The sequence below is a fragment of the Ranitomeya imitator genome, chromosome 6, assembly GCF_032444005.1.
Source record: "Ranitomeya imitator isolate aRanImi1 chromosome 6, aRanImi1.pri, whole genome shotgun sequence".
NCBI classification, from domain to species: Eukaryota; Metazoa; Chordata; class Amphibia; order Anura; family Dendrobatidae; genus Ranitomeya; species Ranitomeya imitator.
This window is the reverse complement of record NC_091287.1, coordinates 402,146,119-402,164,597: the sequence shown is the minus strand read 5'-3', so window position 1 is coordinate 402,164,597 and position 18,479 is coordinate 402,146,119. Positions and strand designations below refer to the sequence as shown.

At 39.7% G+C, this 18,479-nt stretch overlaps 1 protein-coding gene across 2 annotated transcripts in view; it reads right to left on the bottom strand.

The window, feature by feature from the left end:
- Positions 1 to 638: 638 nt before the first annotated feature.
- The window catches only part of LOC138642761 (uncharacterized), a 272,058-nt gene continuing 254,217 nt past the window's right edge, over positions 639 to 18,479 (bottom strand). For both annotated transcript variants that reach the window (XR_011314095.1, XR_011314097.1), the window contains 2 exons: positions 7,927 to 8,067; positions 639 to 1,019 (listed from right to left, as the gene is read on the bottom strand). The gene's annotated coding sequence lies outside the window, so the exon portion shown is untranslated. The remainder of the gene's footprint in view (positions 1,020 to 7,926; positions 8,068 to 18,479) is intronic.

Here is an 18,479-nt window from a genome sequence, read left to right as displayed (position 1 = left end):
ACTCATCTTTTAATGGCTCCTAGCTAGGGAACTGATAATGTTTTGGGTCATCTGCTCACTAATTAAAATATGATCTATTATTTGTTTTCTTTATTGTAGTTTTATGACCTCTAGATGGCCATGAGGGTTTCTTATGCAAATTGTCAATGAAAATTTCATTTGTACATTTCTAGCTTATGTTAGACATTTCCAGTGCAATGTAACAAGATGAAGACATTTTTAGATTTCCATCCAGGACTCGTGGAGAAACGTTCGTGGTTTTGTTTCCTAAACCTTTATATTTACTTACAATATCTAGCTTGAAATATTAACAAACGGGTTTTACCCCCTTCTGCATTGGTTTTTAATATTACACTTTCCATCATGGGAAAATGTGGAGAAGTTGAGAACTTAAGTTTGGAGTGTTTGCTAAAAAAAAAAATGAAATAATTTTTTTTGTAAACCACCGGTGACACACTGTCAGAAAAGTTTAGCCTTTTTGTTTGAGCCATGACGTTGGGTTTGGGAAGAATCGAGATAAACTGGAGAGACACATTGAAAATAAATCTTACAAACAAAGCATTGCTTTGTCTGCAGTTTGCAGTCTCTCTCCATTCTTGGGGGAAATAAAGGTTGAAGGAGAAAAATAGAGTCCTGAATTTGATTTAATATGGAGCAAGAAAATTGCATAAAGTCAAACTCTCTGGGAGAACATTTGCTTGTATATTGGTGTGTAAATATTCATCTCTTCTTATGGCAATTCCTATGATGATAGCGGATGAAGCCATGGCATGTCACTATTTGAAGACACTTAGGACGATATTCAGTTTGTCATCACAGCAGCACTAATGTAAACTCTGGTTTAGAAATATGGCCGGCCATGTTGTTTATATAAATATATTTGCACATATTCTCCACTTTTATATTACATATATCTGCTGACTTCGGCTTCTGCTTACTACTTGTCATATATGATTGGTCACTTCTACCAAGCAAGTCTTCACCTGGAGACTTTGTTCACTTGCTGTATCTTGTAGGGGCTGGAGAGAAAAAAAAGTTATTTACATCACAAGAAAGTTGAGGAGAGAAATTAATTATTCCAAGCATGTACATATCCGTGAGCTGAGAACACAACCAAGGCCCACTGAGGGAAAGAATATATAGTTAAAAAAAATCTTTAGAAAGATAAATTCAGTAAATGTAGAGCAAGAAAAGAATTCAAGTTACAAGAATTTAGTTTTGACGGAGAGGAAGCAGAAAGTTCGGAGTTGAGATTCTTAACAAGGAAGAAGCTTTTAGAGAAAAGAAAAAATGTCTGATTGTGATCAAATCCAAACAGACATTTCCATATGTTTATTTGTATATTAAAATTATGAAAAAAAAGTCAATGGACATGAAAATGATGATTTACAAACTTAGTTTGTTTTTGGTTCCTTAAAACCCAACTTGACAATATAACTAAAGATACTGACTGAATGTTAAATGTTAGGTACAACCTCCTGCTCACCCCCCAAAATATGAAAGTCTCAGTTGTCCCACTGCGAGGACACAGAAAGGTTACATATTACTACGTGTTTAGGAAAACTCAGCAGCCATCTTCTATTTACTTACCATACTATTACAAGGAAAATGAGAAGCATTCAGTAGAATAGCTAGCGATGGACACGTGGGATAGTCACCCATTGTCCACATGCAGAACTCCAGGAGAGCGGCATGGACAGATTTATCAGCATGCACATCATGCCAATATATTTTAAACCTGTGGTAATGCATGGGCTACCAGCGCTACGACTCTTTGGCTTCTAATCCACATGTTACCTAAGGCCTGTGGCCTATATAACAACAGAGCCACACAAACAAAGTGAAAAAATTGTGCCTCCTGTGATTTACCGCTAGTTGCATAGAAGAGGACTCAGTTGCAGGACTGGTTGGGCATTCAGGGTAAGTGAGCTTAAATATTATTTTTTCTATTAATATTGGATTTCATTTTTGAGGGGCACCTGGAGGGGTATCATTAATCATTAAGAGGGCATTCTGGGTGATATATGTTAAGGGGCACTGTAGGAATTATTGTTATTGATAAATGGGGAACTTGGGACCTTATTACTGATTAACGAGGGACTGTGATGATTATTATTATTATTGTTGATTAAGGGGCACTCTGAGTGTTATTATTACTAATTAATGTGCATTACCATTGATTAGGAGACATTATGGGTATAATAATTATTTATTATTGAGTCACATTGGGCATGCTGAGTATTATTATTACTTAAAAGGCACTCTGGGCATTATTTTTCATTAAGTTGGAATTCTGGGCATTATGATTCCTTAGGTTGGCACCCTGGGCAAAATCCACAAGAATCTTTTACATCCACTTTGTCATCGTGTTTTATTGGGTATTTATTCCTTCACTTGTCATCTTTGTCAAACTACATTGATTTATTTTACAAAACTTACCTTCATATTTATGACACTCCTCTCGATTAATATCTGAATTGAAAACCAGTAAATGGAGCGACACATAACTTCTCCTAACTCTTGATGTTCCCTCTTGATACATCAATGTTTCTCATGAATTATGTTTAAGATTAGTTTCTAATACAATTATAAATTATGCTTTTATTAGCTACCAATAGACGCTTTACGAGAGAACGTCTTTCATTATCAGTCTAAACTGCATTAGCAAATTAAAGGTACCGCAATGTGGATGAGGTTTGCCCACAGTTATACTAATATTTTCATGGGGTCTTTTGAAGCCACCCACATTATTAGTAACCTGCTGTTACCACACCATACATGCCTTTTTCAGAGTTATATCAACCATTTATTCATGATCTGGGATGGGCAGAAGATGAAGCACAGAAGTGTATGGAGTCTATTAATTCCAGAAATTGGGTAACACACTTACCTTAAATCTTTCACATATTCAAATTCAGTTACTGAGCCTTTTAATTAAGGTTAACTAAAGTCTAAAAAGTTTACATAGTTGTACACATAGAATAAGTGTTGATGTCATCAGCTTTTCAGACTTTTCAAGTTCCCACTATAAGAGGTGGCTGATAAATGTGCCATGTAGCCAGCATTAAATGTTAGGAGAATTTGTGGTCAGGACTAAGAATTTAGGACACAATCTGAAGTCCTCTAAGATCACTTTGGTTAAAGAAGTTATCCTAATGCATTTTGGAAAAAATATGCATCTGAAAATACCTTATTACACACTAAGTAACAAAGTCTCCAACTTACTAACACCAGTAGGTAAGTGCAGAAATGTAAATTTGTCCAATATGTTGAATTTTATTATTACTATACTATAGGGAGGAGAAACAAATAAGGAATGTTACATTCTTGTACTGGTTCAACCTCTGAAAAGACCCATTTCTAGTACTATAGAATATAAATTAACATAGACTATATGTTCTTGCCTTTCTAAATCGCCTTATAATATCATTTATTATATGCTTTCACTTTATTTAACCACAGGAAACATTTGTAGTAGACATGAGTGAGTGAGGCAAAATATAAATTCGCCTGTTCTTAATAAACATAATATAAACGTAATCCTCATACTCACCTTATCGCTCACCTTTCCGTCCTCTCTGCTACTTTCTGTCACCTGTCCCATCCTTTCTGCATTTTCTCATCCCCCATTACTCCCACTGGAATCACATGCACAATGACCTTCCACATGTATGCACAGAAATATCTCGGGGATTACACAACTGAACGGGTGGCGATATGTAGCAGAGGAGTCAACAAGGTGAGCGATATGGTGAGTATAAGGATTTTTTAAATTTTTTTTAACCTTTTGATGACCTTTTATAGTTCAAAAAAATGGTGGCCAGTGGCTCCCACCTTGCTGAATCCGTGTAGAAGCAAATGACTAAAAATCAATTGGCAAATGCCGATTCTTTGTAAAATTCAAGTAAAATTCTATTCCAGTTTATGTACTCATTTCTAGTTTGCAGTTATATTACCGTATATACTCGAGTATAAGCCGACCCGAGTAAAAGCCGACCCCCCTAATTTTGCCACAAAAACTGGGAAAACTTATTGACTCGAGTATAAGCCTAGGGTAGGAAATGCAGCAGCTACCGGTGAATTTCAAAAAGGAAAATAGATGCTCCATACCGTTCATTATTGCCCCATAAGATGCTCCATATAAAGCTGTGCCACATATAATGCTGCATACCGTTCATTATGGCCCCATAGATGCTCCACATAAAGATGTGCCATATATAATGCTCCATACTGTTCATTATTGCCCCATAGATGTGCCATATAAAGCTGTGCCATATAGTGCTCTGCACCGTTCATTATCGCCCCATAGATGTGCCATAGAAAGCTCTGCCATATAGTGCTCTGCACCGTTCATAATTGCCCCATAGATGTGCCATAGAAAGCTCTGCCATATAGTGCTCTGCACCGTTCATTATTGCCCCATAGATGTGCCATAGAAAGCTCTGCCATATAGTGCTCTGCACCGTTCATTATTGTCCCATAGATGTGCAATAGAATGCTCTGCCATATAGTGCTCTGCATCGTTCATTATGGTCCCATATAGTAGATGTGCCATAGAAAGCTGTGCCATATAGAATGCTCTGCACCGTTCATTATTGCCCCATAGAAAGCTGTGCCATATAAAACTGTGCCATATAGTGCTCTGCACCGTTCATTATTGCCCCATAGATGTGCAATAGAAAGCTGTGCCATATAGTGCTCTGCACCGTTCATTATTGCCCCATAGATGTGCAATAGAAAGCTCTGCCATATAGTGCTCTGCACCGTTCATTATTGCCCCATAGATGTGCCATAGAAAGCTCTGCCATATAGTGCTCTGCACCGTTTATTATTGCCCCATAGAAAGCTGTGCCATATAAAACTGTGCCATATAGTGCTTTGCACTGTTCATTATTGCCCCATAGATGTGCCATAGAAAGCTGTGCCATATAGTGCTCTGCACCGTTCATTATTGCCCCATAGATGTGGCATAGAAAGCTCTGCTATATAGTGCTCTGCACTATTCATTATTGCCCCATAGAATGCTGTGCCATATAAAACTGTGCCATATAGTGCTCTGCACCGTTCATTATTGCCCCACAGATGTGCAATAGAAAGCTCTGCCATATAGTGCTCTGCACCGTTCATTATTGCCCCATAGATGTGCAATAGAAAGCTCTGCCATATAGTGCTCTGCACCGTTCATTATTGCCCCATAGATGTGCAATAGAAAGCTGTGCTACCGGTATATATAATGCTGCGGCTGCTGCAATAAAAAAAAAATGCCATACTCATCTCTCTTGCTTGCAGCTCCTCAGCGTCCTGTCTCGGCGTCTCTCCATACTGACCTGCACAGTCAGAGCCAGAGGACGGGAAGATGGAGCGGCGCCGGGAAGACGGAGCAGCGCCCGGCGTGTGGAACGTGGACAGGTAAATATGAGATACTTACCTGCTCCCGGCGTCCCGCTCCTTCTCCCGGACAGCTGGTCTCCGGGTGCCGCAGCCTCTTCCTCTATCAGCGGTCATCGTTACCGCTCATTAGAGGAATGAATATGCGGCTCCACCCCTATGGGAGTGGAGTCCATATTCATTTCTCTAATCAGCGGTCCCACGTGACCGCTGAACAGGGGAAGAGCTGCAGCACCCGAAGACCGTGGGGCTTCAGGGACAGCGCCAGGAGCCCCGGAAGCAGGTAAGTATGCCTCAACCCTCTCTCCCCCTCTCCAGCCGACCCTGCCGCCGACCGTGACTCGAGTGTAAGCCGAGAGGGGCACTTTCAGCCAAAAATTTGGGCTGAAAATCTCAGCTTATACTCGAGTATATACGGTACATTATAGTTCCTATTATAGGACCTGTGCATAGTCTGTACAGCGTTTGAGTTAGTCATGACAATCATAACACTGTTATTTAATTTAGCACATAATGTTTGGCATGCTTCTGAAACCTCTTCCTTCATTAACTTCCCTAGTCATCAATACAATGTTTTCATGCCCTCCAACCAGACACCACTTCCTGTGATTCATACTCCATACAGCCTCATGAGTGTTGTCGTTACTTGTCATGGAAACACTCAGAGTATTTTATTTGTACTATGAATTATGAAAGTATTTACTCCACTTGACATTTTTTGTGTTTTGCTACCTCACAAATTGGAATTTTACTGTGTTTTTTTTTGAGGGTTTGCATCAGTTCGCGTAAAAAGCAAGCATACATCTGTGAACATTTGATTTTCTTTTAATTGTGTAGCAAACAACAAATAGAACAAAATAACTGAAAACTTTAGTGTACCTAACTATTCACCCCCGTAAGGTTATTACTCTGTAGAGCCTCCTTTGGCGGCAATTATAGCTGCAAGTCACTTTTGATAAGTCTCTATGAGCTTTCCACATGTTGCCACTGGGATTTTTTTTCACAAGGCAAAACTGCTCCAGCTCCTTCAAGTTAGATGGTTTCCTCCGGGCTGTGACTAGGCCACTCCAAAACATTTACGTGTCTCGAGTCTTAAACCACCAGAGTGTTGCCTTAGCAGAATGCTTTGGGTCATTGTCTTGTTGGAAGGTAAACCTCTGTCCCAGTCTCAAATCAGTGACAGACTGAAATAGGTTTGGCTCAAGAATATTCCTGCATTTCGCACCATCCATCTTCCCCTCGACTAGGATCTTTTTCCCTGTCCCTGCTGCCAAAAAACCCAAAGCATGATGCTGCAACCACTATGTTTCACTATAGAGATGGTGTTCGTGGGGGAATAAGCTGTGTTGGTTATGCGCCTGGATCAACATGTTAGGGCATGTTAGGTTAGGCGATGGGTTGAACTAGATGGACTTATAGTCTTCCTTCAACCTTAATAACTATGTAACTATGTAAGATATAGCGTTTACCTTTCATGGCCAAAAATTGTAATTTTACTCTCATCTGACCACAGCATCTTCCTCTATACATCTGGGGAGTCTCCCACATGTGTTTTAGCAAACTCAAAGCGAGCCTTACAATTTTTATGTGTAAGTAAAGGTTTTTTTCTACACATTCTTCCACAAATGCCACCTCTATAGAGTGTACAGCTTATTGTGGTCCTATGGACAGATACTCTAGTATCTGCTTGGGAACTCGACAGCTCCTTCAGGGTTACCTTTGGTCTCGGTGCTGCTTCTCTGATTAAAGCCTTCCTTCCCAGGATGAGAGTTTTGGTGAGTGTCCCTCTCTTGGCAGGTTTGATGTGGTACCATGTTCTTTTCATTTGATGATAATGGATTTGATGGTGCTCTTGGGGATCATTAGAGATTGGGATATTTTTAAAACCTAACGCTGACTTGTACTTCTTAACAACTTTGTCTCTGACTTTATTGGAGATCTCCTTAGTCTTCATGGTGTTGTTTGGTTAGCGGTGCCTCTTGCTTTATGATGTTGCAGCCTCTGGTTCCTTTCAGAAAAGGTGTGTATATACTGGCAGCCCATGTGACACTTAGATTGCACACAAGCGGACTCCTTTTCACTAAGCATGTGACTTTTGAAGGTTATTGCTTGCACCAGAAATTTGTAGAGGCTTCATACCAAAAGAGGTTGGACACATATGCACATGCCAATTTTTAGTTATTTGATCCCAAAAATTAAATTTATGCCTATATTTTTCTAATTTCACTTCACTAACTTAGACTACTAGTTTGACCTCTGTGATGTTCAGGGTGTGGGTATGTGCGATCCAATTGTTTATACAGTTGTGGCTAAAATTTGGACCCACCGGTTCATGCTATGGCTTTCTTGGTTCTTATTTAAATGTGCACATTGTAGATTCAGACTGAAGGCACCTTAAAACCACAAAGGAACACACATGGAAACCAGCAACAAAGAAACACGTGTGACTCAAAAGAGAATATTTGTGAAACCTCATATTCCTCAAAGTGACCCCCTTTTAATCTGATGACTATTTACACCCCCTTGTAATTCTCTCACCTGGAATGTCTTTCCAACAGTCGTGCAGGCGTTCCCAGAGGAGCTGAGCACTTGTTCGCTGTTCTGCCTTTGTGGTCCATTTCATTTCAAACCCTCTCAAGTAAGTTAGGTGTTTTCTCATTCATGTCCTCCTAATGTTTCCTAATGAAGAAGGAAATTCACTCTTATAACATGTTGTCCTTAATAAAACAGTTTTAGAACCTAATGATCATTTGGACCTTTGACACTTCACTAGCATCACATCAGTGATCCATTACTTTTGCCTAAAATGTGCTGTTTTTCATGGCATACCTATCTTTTAAGACTGGAGGATATTAGCAGCGATCTTTAATTACTTTTCGCTCTCACTAGCGTTCTAAGTAGATTTGTACAACTATACCAGGAAAGCATATCACAGCTAATTCAAGATGAACTGAGCCATTCCTTCCACCCAGAAATCTTTTCCACTCAATGAGTGGAGTAAAACTTATGGCATCCACCTCTTAGTGATTCAGTAGCGTCTGATTCCTATATGCTACCTCATCAAGACCTGCGAGAACATTGCCAGTCTTGATGCATCAGGGCCTAAGTGTCTACATGTTTCAAGAAAAATTACAGAGGGCAAGTACTGTAAGTTGTTTATAAGAAAGAGCTAAGCACTAAAAACTGAATACAAATCTGCGTATTTTGGAGGAAATCCATTGTCTTGGGGTGGGATGAAAGCTTTGCACTGAGACGCGCATCAGGGCAGTCATCACAGCAGCAGGAGATTGCTTTGTGTATACGCTGAGTTTTATTTGGATCACACTGTTTATTTTGTCCCCATAGCACGCTATATATATATTACTACCATTACCTTTTGTCCATTACATTGACTTTTTATGTCTATTGAATTTACAATTATTGAGATGTCGCTTCTAATTATCTGATTTTTGCGTGTCATAAAGTAATTGGACTTTTTCACTTATATATACATTAAGTATATTTCTGCGTGAGCCATCATTAGCAATTTGAGACTCATTTTAACTCTATCCTGTCCATATATTTTTAAATTAAACATCTTTTTATACTTTTTTTTACCTCTGGCTCTTGGCATGTTCTTTGTATGTAGGATTTGTGTGGCGCCCCTGAGGGTCCAGTCGCAACACAGATGTACTGCACCTCAGCCAGAGGTGTAGTACTCCGCTCTCGGATAAGGAGGGGGCACTCGCCGAGACCCACACTTTAGCATCCAACACTACACCACTCCAGGCCAGGGGATCTGGGCAGACCCTATTGAGGGAGGGCCCCATCTCAGGCTGTAGGGGGAACTAGGTAGAGGGTGTGGGAGGAGTTAGTTAGTGAGTCAGTTGGGAGAAGTGGATGAGAGCATACGTAAAGGAAGGAGCTCCTGAGAAATAGAGAAGGTGTCCTAGGGGCCAGAGAAGTGATTAATACACCCTGGGTGCCCAAATCCCCCCTGACCGACCAGGAAGACTCAGCTAGCAAGCCGGAGGCTGTGATAACTGAAGGTGCTACAGCCATGCACATTCTCTGAAAAGGCAGCCGCATAGGATCAAGGGGACCAGGAGGATGTCGCCCCAAGGCATCCGAGGCTGCTGGCTTGGGAAACTGTGTGTGAGGTGCAGGGCAAGAGGGCGAAGCCAGCGCAGAAAGATGACCAGGGAAGGAACATAAGAAAAAGAGTCTCGGGAAAGTATACCCCAAATTACCTGAGAGCTGGCTGAATCACAAACCCGGAGGACACAGCACCCGGCTGGGGATTGCATCTAAGAACTGTGAGTAAAGTGTGGAAACTGCACCCTGCTGTGTCCTCTGCATTATTACTGCAGCACTACAACATCAGACCATCATTGACTCAAACACTATAACTGTCCTGGGGCCTAGCTCTACCTGTGGAGAGCTGCAAAACCTCAGCTGCATCACCATCTGCCCCAGTGAACCCGAACCGCAGCGTCGGCCATTTCCCTATTGCCAAACACCACGGGTGGCGTCACGAACACACCGCCTAAAAACTTTATTTTCCCCTTTAATTGACTTTAATTGGATGCCCAGGGCTACAGACTGGGTCACTGCTGCCATGACATCCCCCTTTTAGAACCATCGGACCCTGCCAGAGTACCTCACGGCCCTAGCGGGAGCTCCATTTGCACTCCTAAATATTCAGCAATGAACTCTGCTTTGTGTAAGCTTTGCTATGGCACCTTTAATCTCCTAAAATTTTGATACATCAAACGGGTCTTGCTATCCTTTTTTTCTGATTTCCCACCCGATCAACCATCACATATTTTTGTGTAGGAAAGGATACATTTTTCGTGGACATAATACTGTCTCAATGTATTTTCTTTTACATAAAGGGGGCAAAGATATAGAAAATTGTCCTGCACTTTGAGTGCATCATCTTAATTCACTTCTTGCTACATCTGCCATTTTCTGTACTTATTGTTGGTAATAATATTCTACGTTCACTGAGACCACATTTCTCTTTGTTAAATCTATATGCTTTATATCTTTACAGATAACAATTGCATCTTGTATCATTTTTATTTTTCGCTTCTCTTGGCATGAACTTTTTGTTAGATTGGAAAATTTAAAAAATCTAGATATATTTTCACATGATAGTTAATAGAAACTTTTAAGGATTACATGATTAGAAAATAAACTCAAGAATAAGGGCTTACGCATAACTTTAATGAAGGTCACACTTTACTTCTACTTGACTTAATCCTGGAAATGAGGCCACTAAGGTCACCAGAGATGAGCTAGATGGATTGCAGAATAATAAATTAGGATCCCTTTTCCCATGGCAAAAGTTTATTAAAGCGAGCAGTGTTCAGTGTGGGTTAAGATGTATGTCTTGAAATGAACAGAGCTGACACTTTCATGAGCCGGGGACTTTCGTATATAGTGAGCAGAACTCATATGGGTTCAATAGCACATAATAGGACACCTCCAGGGACTTGGCTGTTACAGAAGGTAGAGAGCGCGAGCAGTATTATTCTACAAATAAGGACCACTGTATTTGTGGAGAAGAGAATTAGGTTGCCGATGGATCACTGAGGGATGTATGACACTTCAACTGTTTCAACCATTGTTCTTGGTACTAAATATACTGTAAAGAGTAAAGTGTATAACTCCAGGGGGGTTTTTTTGCTTATTTTTTCATGATTTCTTTTTTTTGAGAGATGATTAAAGGTTTGTACTAGAAAAAAACAAATGAAGTTGATGAATTCATCTTTACAATTAGAATCTCTTTAAAATACTGAAAACTGCTAACCATATGTATCCTGCAGTATTGCTCTGTGCATTGTATCATGTCTATTCCCCGATATATACTTCTCATGTGTCCAGAAGTCCCAATGCACCAAATTAGTGTCAAACACAACCTTCTTAATTTACTTTTTAGAAAACTGTGTTTGAATACTTATTTCGAAGTAGACTAAAAGCAGAAGAACTATACAGTGAGTGTGTTATGCTTTTTTTTACAATGAGACAATGATCCATATACGTCACTCTATCTCTTGGAATGTCTGGAAATTCTTCTAACATGTAACCATGCTTAACCGAAAATGAACTGTAGACAGAGCTTCAACAAGGATCAACTTTTCTCACGCCTAAGGGTTCACTAACATGAGCATATACATCGTCCGACTGCTATCCGATGTTTTATTGCATAGCACTGGGACCAATATTATACTATGGGGCACTGCAGATCAGCATTCTGTTGCTCATGCCGACTTTTTTGCTCCATAAATCGGATTACGTGCAGCCATACAAGTTTATGAGTGTGTGTAAAACATCAGACTTCACTCATGTGATACAAATGCACTCTGATTTAAATGGCCACAGACAATGGAGAAGATGGAGAAATTAAGTTCTCCATCTTCTTCACACCTGTGCTACGATTCCCTCATTCTAGAGAATCGGATCACAGAAAATGGACATTCTTAGGAATCTCGAATCAGAGTTTGAGCAGAGTGACCATAATCAGCCTGAATATCTCACGTGGGAGAATCAACGCTCGTGTGACTCCGACATGGGGTTGGGAATCTCGATAGCTATGTTATTCTCACTGCCGGCATATTCAGCACTAGTTTGCTACTCTGTTCACTCTTTGGGACCTTATGGACTGTAATAATTCCCTGTACCTAAGTTGTACCAGGTCTTGGGCTTCTATCCTTCCAGTTATCGTAGGGATGTATGGCTACCACGCACTGCATTACAGGTTTACCAGAAGGGTAATGTAAAGCCAAATTACCATATGCAGATCTATTTATATATCCTGCTTGTTGGTTATAGAAGTACAGGAGCAACAATACATGAGATGTCTAACGGGTGCGATCACACGACCAAGCACAAATGCAGTAACAAGTAACGGAGGAACTGACAGCAATCAGGTATTTGTTGATTTATGCGTTATTCTGTAATGTCTTTGTTTGTACATGTCCCCTCTGAAATGTAACGTGCTGCGGAATATGTTGGCGCTATAGAAATAAAAATTATTATTATCACAAAGTTATAATATTCTAATACAGAACCTTTATGGTTTGTTTGTTGTTTTTTCATTTCAAAAATGCAAATTTTAAAAACTCAGGAAGCCAGAAATGATATAATTCTGGATCTTGTTGCTGATCTTACCGGTTTCCACTGAGGACTCTCAATTCTAAATACAGTTGCCATTGTGAATTCTTATAGTTTTTATTTATTCAACATTGAAAAAAGTCTTAATTGAACAATCCCATCCTAAAACATTGCCGCTCTTGAGTCCCATGGCATGCCATGATCATGAATTTGGCTTAGACTAAAAACACTTGGTGGGATGAACACTTTCTTGAAAGAAAATCTAACACTTTTTTAAGTGCAACATAGAAGGATGAAAAAAAAAACACACCTAAGGTGCACTCCACATGATTTGGACACCCGCTAAGTTTATTAGTCTCCTATGCTGAAAAAAGTGGAACACGTGGTTCATAATTACATATGAAACATGAATACACTGTATGGATCATCCTTCTGAACACCAATATTTCAATGTATTTTCAAGCAACATCTGGGTAAATACACCCATTTTCTTTCACATATTACATGATAAAACTGACTGCCTACAGCCTCCACTAAGGGGAGCTCAGTGCATATGAATTTATAGAGCTCAGCTTCACCTCAATAAAGGCTTTAACCCCTTCATCCCAAAACCTGTTTTTCAATTTTTTTCAATTCTGACCAGTATCACTTTATGAGGAAATAACTCTGGAGCGCTTCAATAGATCCCACCGATTCTGGGATTGTTTTCTCGTAAGATATTGTACTTCATAATAGTGGTAAAAATTGTTCAATATGACTTGTGTTTATTTGTGAAAATATAAATTTGGTCAACATTTTGAAAATGTTGCAATTTTCAGACTTTTAATTTTATACCCTTAAATTAGAGAGTTATGTCACACAAAATAGTTAATAAAATTTCCCACATGTCTACGTCATCACATTTTTTAGACATAATTTGTTTTGTTAGGAAGTTAGAAAGGTTCGATGTTAATCACTGATTTCTCATTTTTACAACAAAGTTTACAAAACCAATTTTTTTTAGGGACCACATAATACAGTGGGGGAAATAAGTATTTGATCCCTTGCTGATTTAGGAAGTTTTCCCACTGACAAAGACATGAACAGTCTATAATTTTAAAGGTAGGTTAATTTTAACATTGAGAGATAGAAAACAACAAATAAAATCCAGAAAATCACATTGTATAAATTATATAAATTTATTTGCATTTTGCAGTGAAAAAAAAGTACTTGATCCCTCTGGCAAACAAGATTTAAAGGGAACCCCCCAAAATCGAAGATGAGCTAAGCCCACCAGCATCAGGGGCTTATCTACAGCATTCTGGAATGCTGTAGATAAGCCCCTGATGTATCCTGAAAGATGAGAAAAAGAGGTTAGATTATACTCAGGGGCGGTCCCAGTCCGGTCCTGTCCGATGGGCGCGCGGTCCGGGGCCTCCTATCTTCATACGATGACGTCCTCTTCTTGTCTTCACGCTGCGGCTCTGGCACAGGCGCACTTTGTCTGCCCTGTTGAGGGCAGAGCAAAGTACTGCAGTGCGCAGGTGCCGGGCCTCTCTGACCTTTCCCGGCGCCTGCGCATAAAAAAAATAACATATTTCCTACAAAAAAGCTCTTTTAGACACAATTTTTTTATTTTCACAAGGGTAACAGGAGAAAATGTAGCATACCTTTTGTCACGAATCCCTACTCCGTGGTGTAACTAATTCGTCACGTGTCCGCTCTCAGCACGTGACTTGGGTTGTGCCTGCAAGGGTTAATCTATCTCGCACACTCTCAGTCCAGCATTCAACCTCTGTCCTATGCTGTAATGGGAGCATAAATCACACACCGACCCAGGCCACACACCCGCTCATACACGTTGCCACCACTCACCGAATACACGGGCAATGAGTCCCGGAAATACAGTTATATGAAAAAGTTTGGGCACCCCTATTAATCTTAAGCTTAATGCTTTATAAAAATTGTTTTTTTTGCAACAGCTATTTCAGTTTCATTTATCTAATAACTGTTGGACACAGTAATGTTTCTGCCTTAAAATGAGGTTTATTGTACTAACAGAAAATGTGCAATCTGCATTCAAGAGGAAGAAAGCAGCCCAGTAAGTCATACATCACTGGAGTCAGGGTGTCTGCTCTGCTCCTACATCATGATGCTCTCAGAATAATGTGTAAATACTATTTAAAATCCTTTGACATTATCATTGTGATCATTTGTACTTTTCCTTCTATTTCCCTGGTCACAGTATATTTGGAGCTAGAAGGACATTTTTCTCCTTAAGTGAAGTTTTAAACTTTATTTTAGTTACATCATAGATAAAATGTAATGAAAATCTACATGTGAAAGACTAGCAGATGTATTGGAAAATTAAGAGAGTTAGTAAACATATGTTTTCTCTCTGTGGAAATACAAGTATGAGGAATGAATCTGTGGTGTTAAGCAATTCTTCCAGTATTAAAACAAATCCATATTTCAGTTGTCAGAACTTGTTAACTAAATGGGTCATATTTGGAAAGACACTCTCCAGATACCTTATGGTCTGGCTTAATTAAATGAGCCATATAAAGGCCATATTTGCTAACTAATGTCTCTTTATACTAGTAAAGGATATTTCATCTGTGTTGGAGATCCGCTTTTTTTGAAGAATTTTCTGGAAATAAATGATTATTTTGATATAAGCTATAGAATTATCAAATATTTTTCTACCTGTTTCACTGATTGCAGTTGTTTTTAATAAATAAAGCTGCTATGGCAGCAAAGAAGAGCAGTCACTGTGTAATATAACATCTGCTTAATTAGTAAACTTTACATTTAATGTAGTAATTGTACATTAGTACACATAGAACAGAATGGGTAACATGGATTCGTGAGTCTAGAAATAGCCATAGCAACTAGTATGGAAACATTCAAAGGATGGATTGAGATAAAATTTGCATTTTCATATTTAGGAATAAACAATCCTACTTGTATAAAGATTAAGAAACCATTAGAGTTTAGCAAATTTTGTGAATTGATTTGCAGAATTGTGGTCAATATCAGTATTCTGTGTCCTCAAACAGCGGAGTAACGATTGCGGTCACGACTGTACCCATGTGAGAGTGGGGCGCGCCGACGCCATACTTCAGCTGGATATGCATCCAAGGACCTGCAGGGTCCCTGCGCACCAATGCATATAGAAACACAGAAAGGGGGACAGATATATCAGGATGGGAGATATATATATATACCAGGATGGGTCCGGGATGAGAGACATATGTACCAAGATGGAAGACACATATACCAGAATGAGCAAAGATGGGGGACATATATACCAGGATGGGGAACATATATATATATATATATGTATATATATATATATATATATATATATATATATATATATATATATATATATATACATATATATATATATTTATATATATATATATATACATGTATATATATATATATATATTTATATATATATATATATATATATATATATATATATATATATATATATAGTAGGATGGGTCAAGGATGGGAGACATATGTACCAAGATGTAAGACATATATACCGGAATGAGCAAAGATGGGGGACATATATACCAGGAGGGGGGGGACATGTATACTAGGATGAGTCCAGGATGGGAGTCATATATACCAAGAAGGGGCACAGGATAGGGGACACATAAGGCTGGAATATATTACACTATGCTATTCACTAGGGTCGATTCTAGCCATCCTGCTGGACTCGAAACAGTACTTTGAAATGGTTCCTGAGACAGATGCAGACTGTGTAACATGACTGACATCTGGTATATGTGTCCCTTACTAAGCTCCTGAGCCCACTCCAAACACTATGACCTGCCCTGCGGCAAGACTGATTAGCTGAGTTTTTAGGCTGGTATCTCAAGGGGCAGCAATGGTGAAATAAAAACTTTAAAAAACAGGTTTAATGTTTGCATTAGCGATACCATGCTTCTTTTTAGACCATCTCTCTTTCCTTAGACCACACCCAGCTCCTCGCCCATTTCTTACCCATAAAAAAATTAATGGCAACCAAAATGATATGCACATTTTCCTACAAGTTATTCTGTAGATCTTTCCTGCAGTCCAATGTAGCATCACAAATACCACACAATGAAACCTCTCTGAGTACTGATTACATAGTAGATGTTAAACAAGTCTGTCATGAGATTACAGAATATACACAGAAATGACATTGAAGTAGTGGTGTTAGATTGACCCTCAGTCCCCAGACCTCTACTCAAACACTTGTGGGTAGAGTTGAAGAAAAAACTGTATACTGACCAAAGTGAGTCGACCAGTATGCACCAACTTTGGGAACATGTAAAAGAGACCTGGCATCAGATTTCGATCGAGACATGCTTGAATCTTACCAATAACGTGCCTAGAAGGATTCAGGTCTAAAGGTAACATTTCTTCTTGAGCACAGTGACATACCAGCTCTGGAATGCTAAGGTAAGGAGGTATATTCGCCGTGCAATACTCCGATGGGAAATTTAATGTGCAAACTGCCTATTCAGAGAGCAAGAGGTCTTGAAGCGCCACCTGTTGGAAGCAGCAATCCTACAAATATCCTAGGAACCTACAATCCTAGGAATATGTGTTTAGTGATTATTATTTGTGATTATCCTAAATTATTGTCAAGCCACGTATTTGAGGGCACACCTCCTACGCATGTTTATGCAGATATGACCACTACCTATGTTGGGCTGATAGACATCATTTTCATAAATGGGAGTGCCCCTTTTTGTACATCAAGGGAGCACACCCATTCGTATGGTTCCCATACTAAGTAAATATTGGGCTCCCTCTTTCTGTATTGGTATTCAAATCTACAGTATTGGATCTCAGAAATATAATGGTTTAGCAATCTACTAGTGCGAATAGGCCATCCACGATGAACGCTACTGCGGTCCATTATTCATCCCTAGGGGCCTGACTGGCAAGAGTTTGTTCTCAATGTATTGCTATCGGGAACCCCTGTCCGTTTCTGGGCCTTTGAGCAAAGGGCTACTGGTTTGCCCCATTCCCTCTAAGTCGGCGCATGCACACTAATTTGACTATCTGGGTCCCATTAAAATACAGGTGGACTGCCTGATAGGTATGGGAATATGATTCGGTTTATGAGATCTGGTTTGATTGTATGTGCCATATCTCCGATAGGTAAACGAATGGAGGTGTATTTACACTTTGTATTAGATGAGGAGGGCTGCCTCGACCGGATGGCCATTGCTAACCTTTTTTGTTTGACCTCTGGACAGCAGTTTTTTTTAGGACTATTTAATGCAGTTCCTTTTATGTGAACGGGGGACTGTTCCCTCTGACTGGGCATATGCTGGAAGCCGTCTATATTACATCTGATTACTATTGATCTCTAAGTACCATGCAGTAGGGAGTCCCAAGTGGTAAGAGGGGCGCGCCCAATAGTGTAGTTCATAGTGTTTGAAGTTCTATGGTTATGTATGTAGAGGTAGGCGATGTCTGAGGATCTAGACTTCAGCGCCGTCCACGCATGCGCAGAAGCATTTTGGGCTAGCGCCTGTAGCTGCCGGGGACTGACGGTGATACAGAGACACTGTAAGTGACATCTGACCATTTCTCTTGTTCTTACTGCGCCGCTGGTATTTGTACTAATAAGGAAGGGTATTTCCCTACTTACAGCTGTATTTTGGTAATTTTAAGCTGCCATGTACTAGGTAGGCGCCGTTTTTTAGATGCTTCACTTCAATGTTGACTGCGCATGCGCATAAAAGGTTTGGGGCCGGTGTCTACACCTATCTATGACAAATTGCTGTGAGAAACAGAGGTGCGACGCTATGCTCTGTGCCGGTTGAATAATATATTAATACCTGTATAGTGGGTAAAACTATTGCGCAATAGTGGAAGCGCTTGCATCTGCGCGTGCACAGAGCAAGCGAGGGGTCAGTTACTAGGGCAATGAGTCCCAGAGGCAGAAGCCACTACGATATCTCATTTCCGGTTTTTGACTTCCGGTATTGACGCCG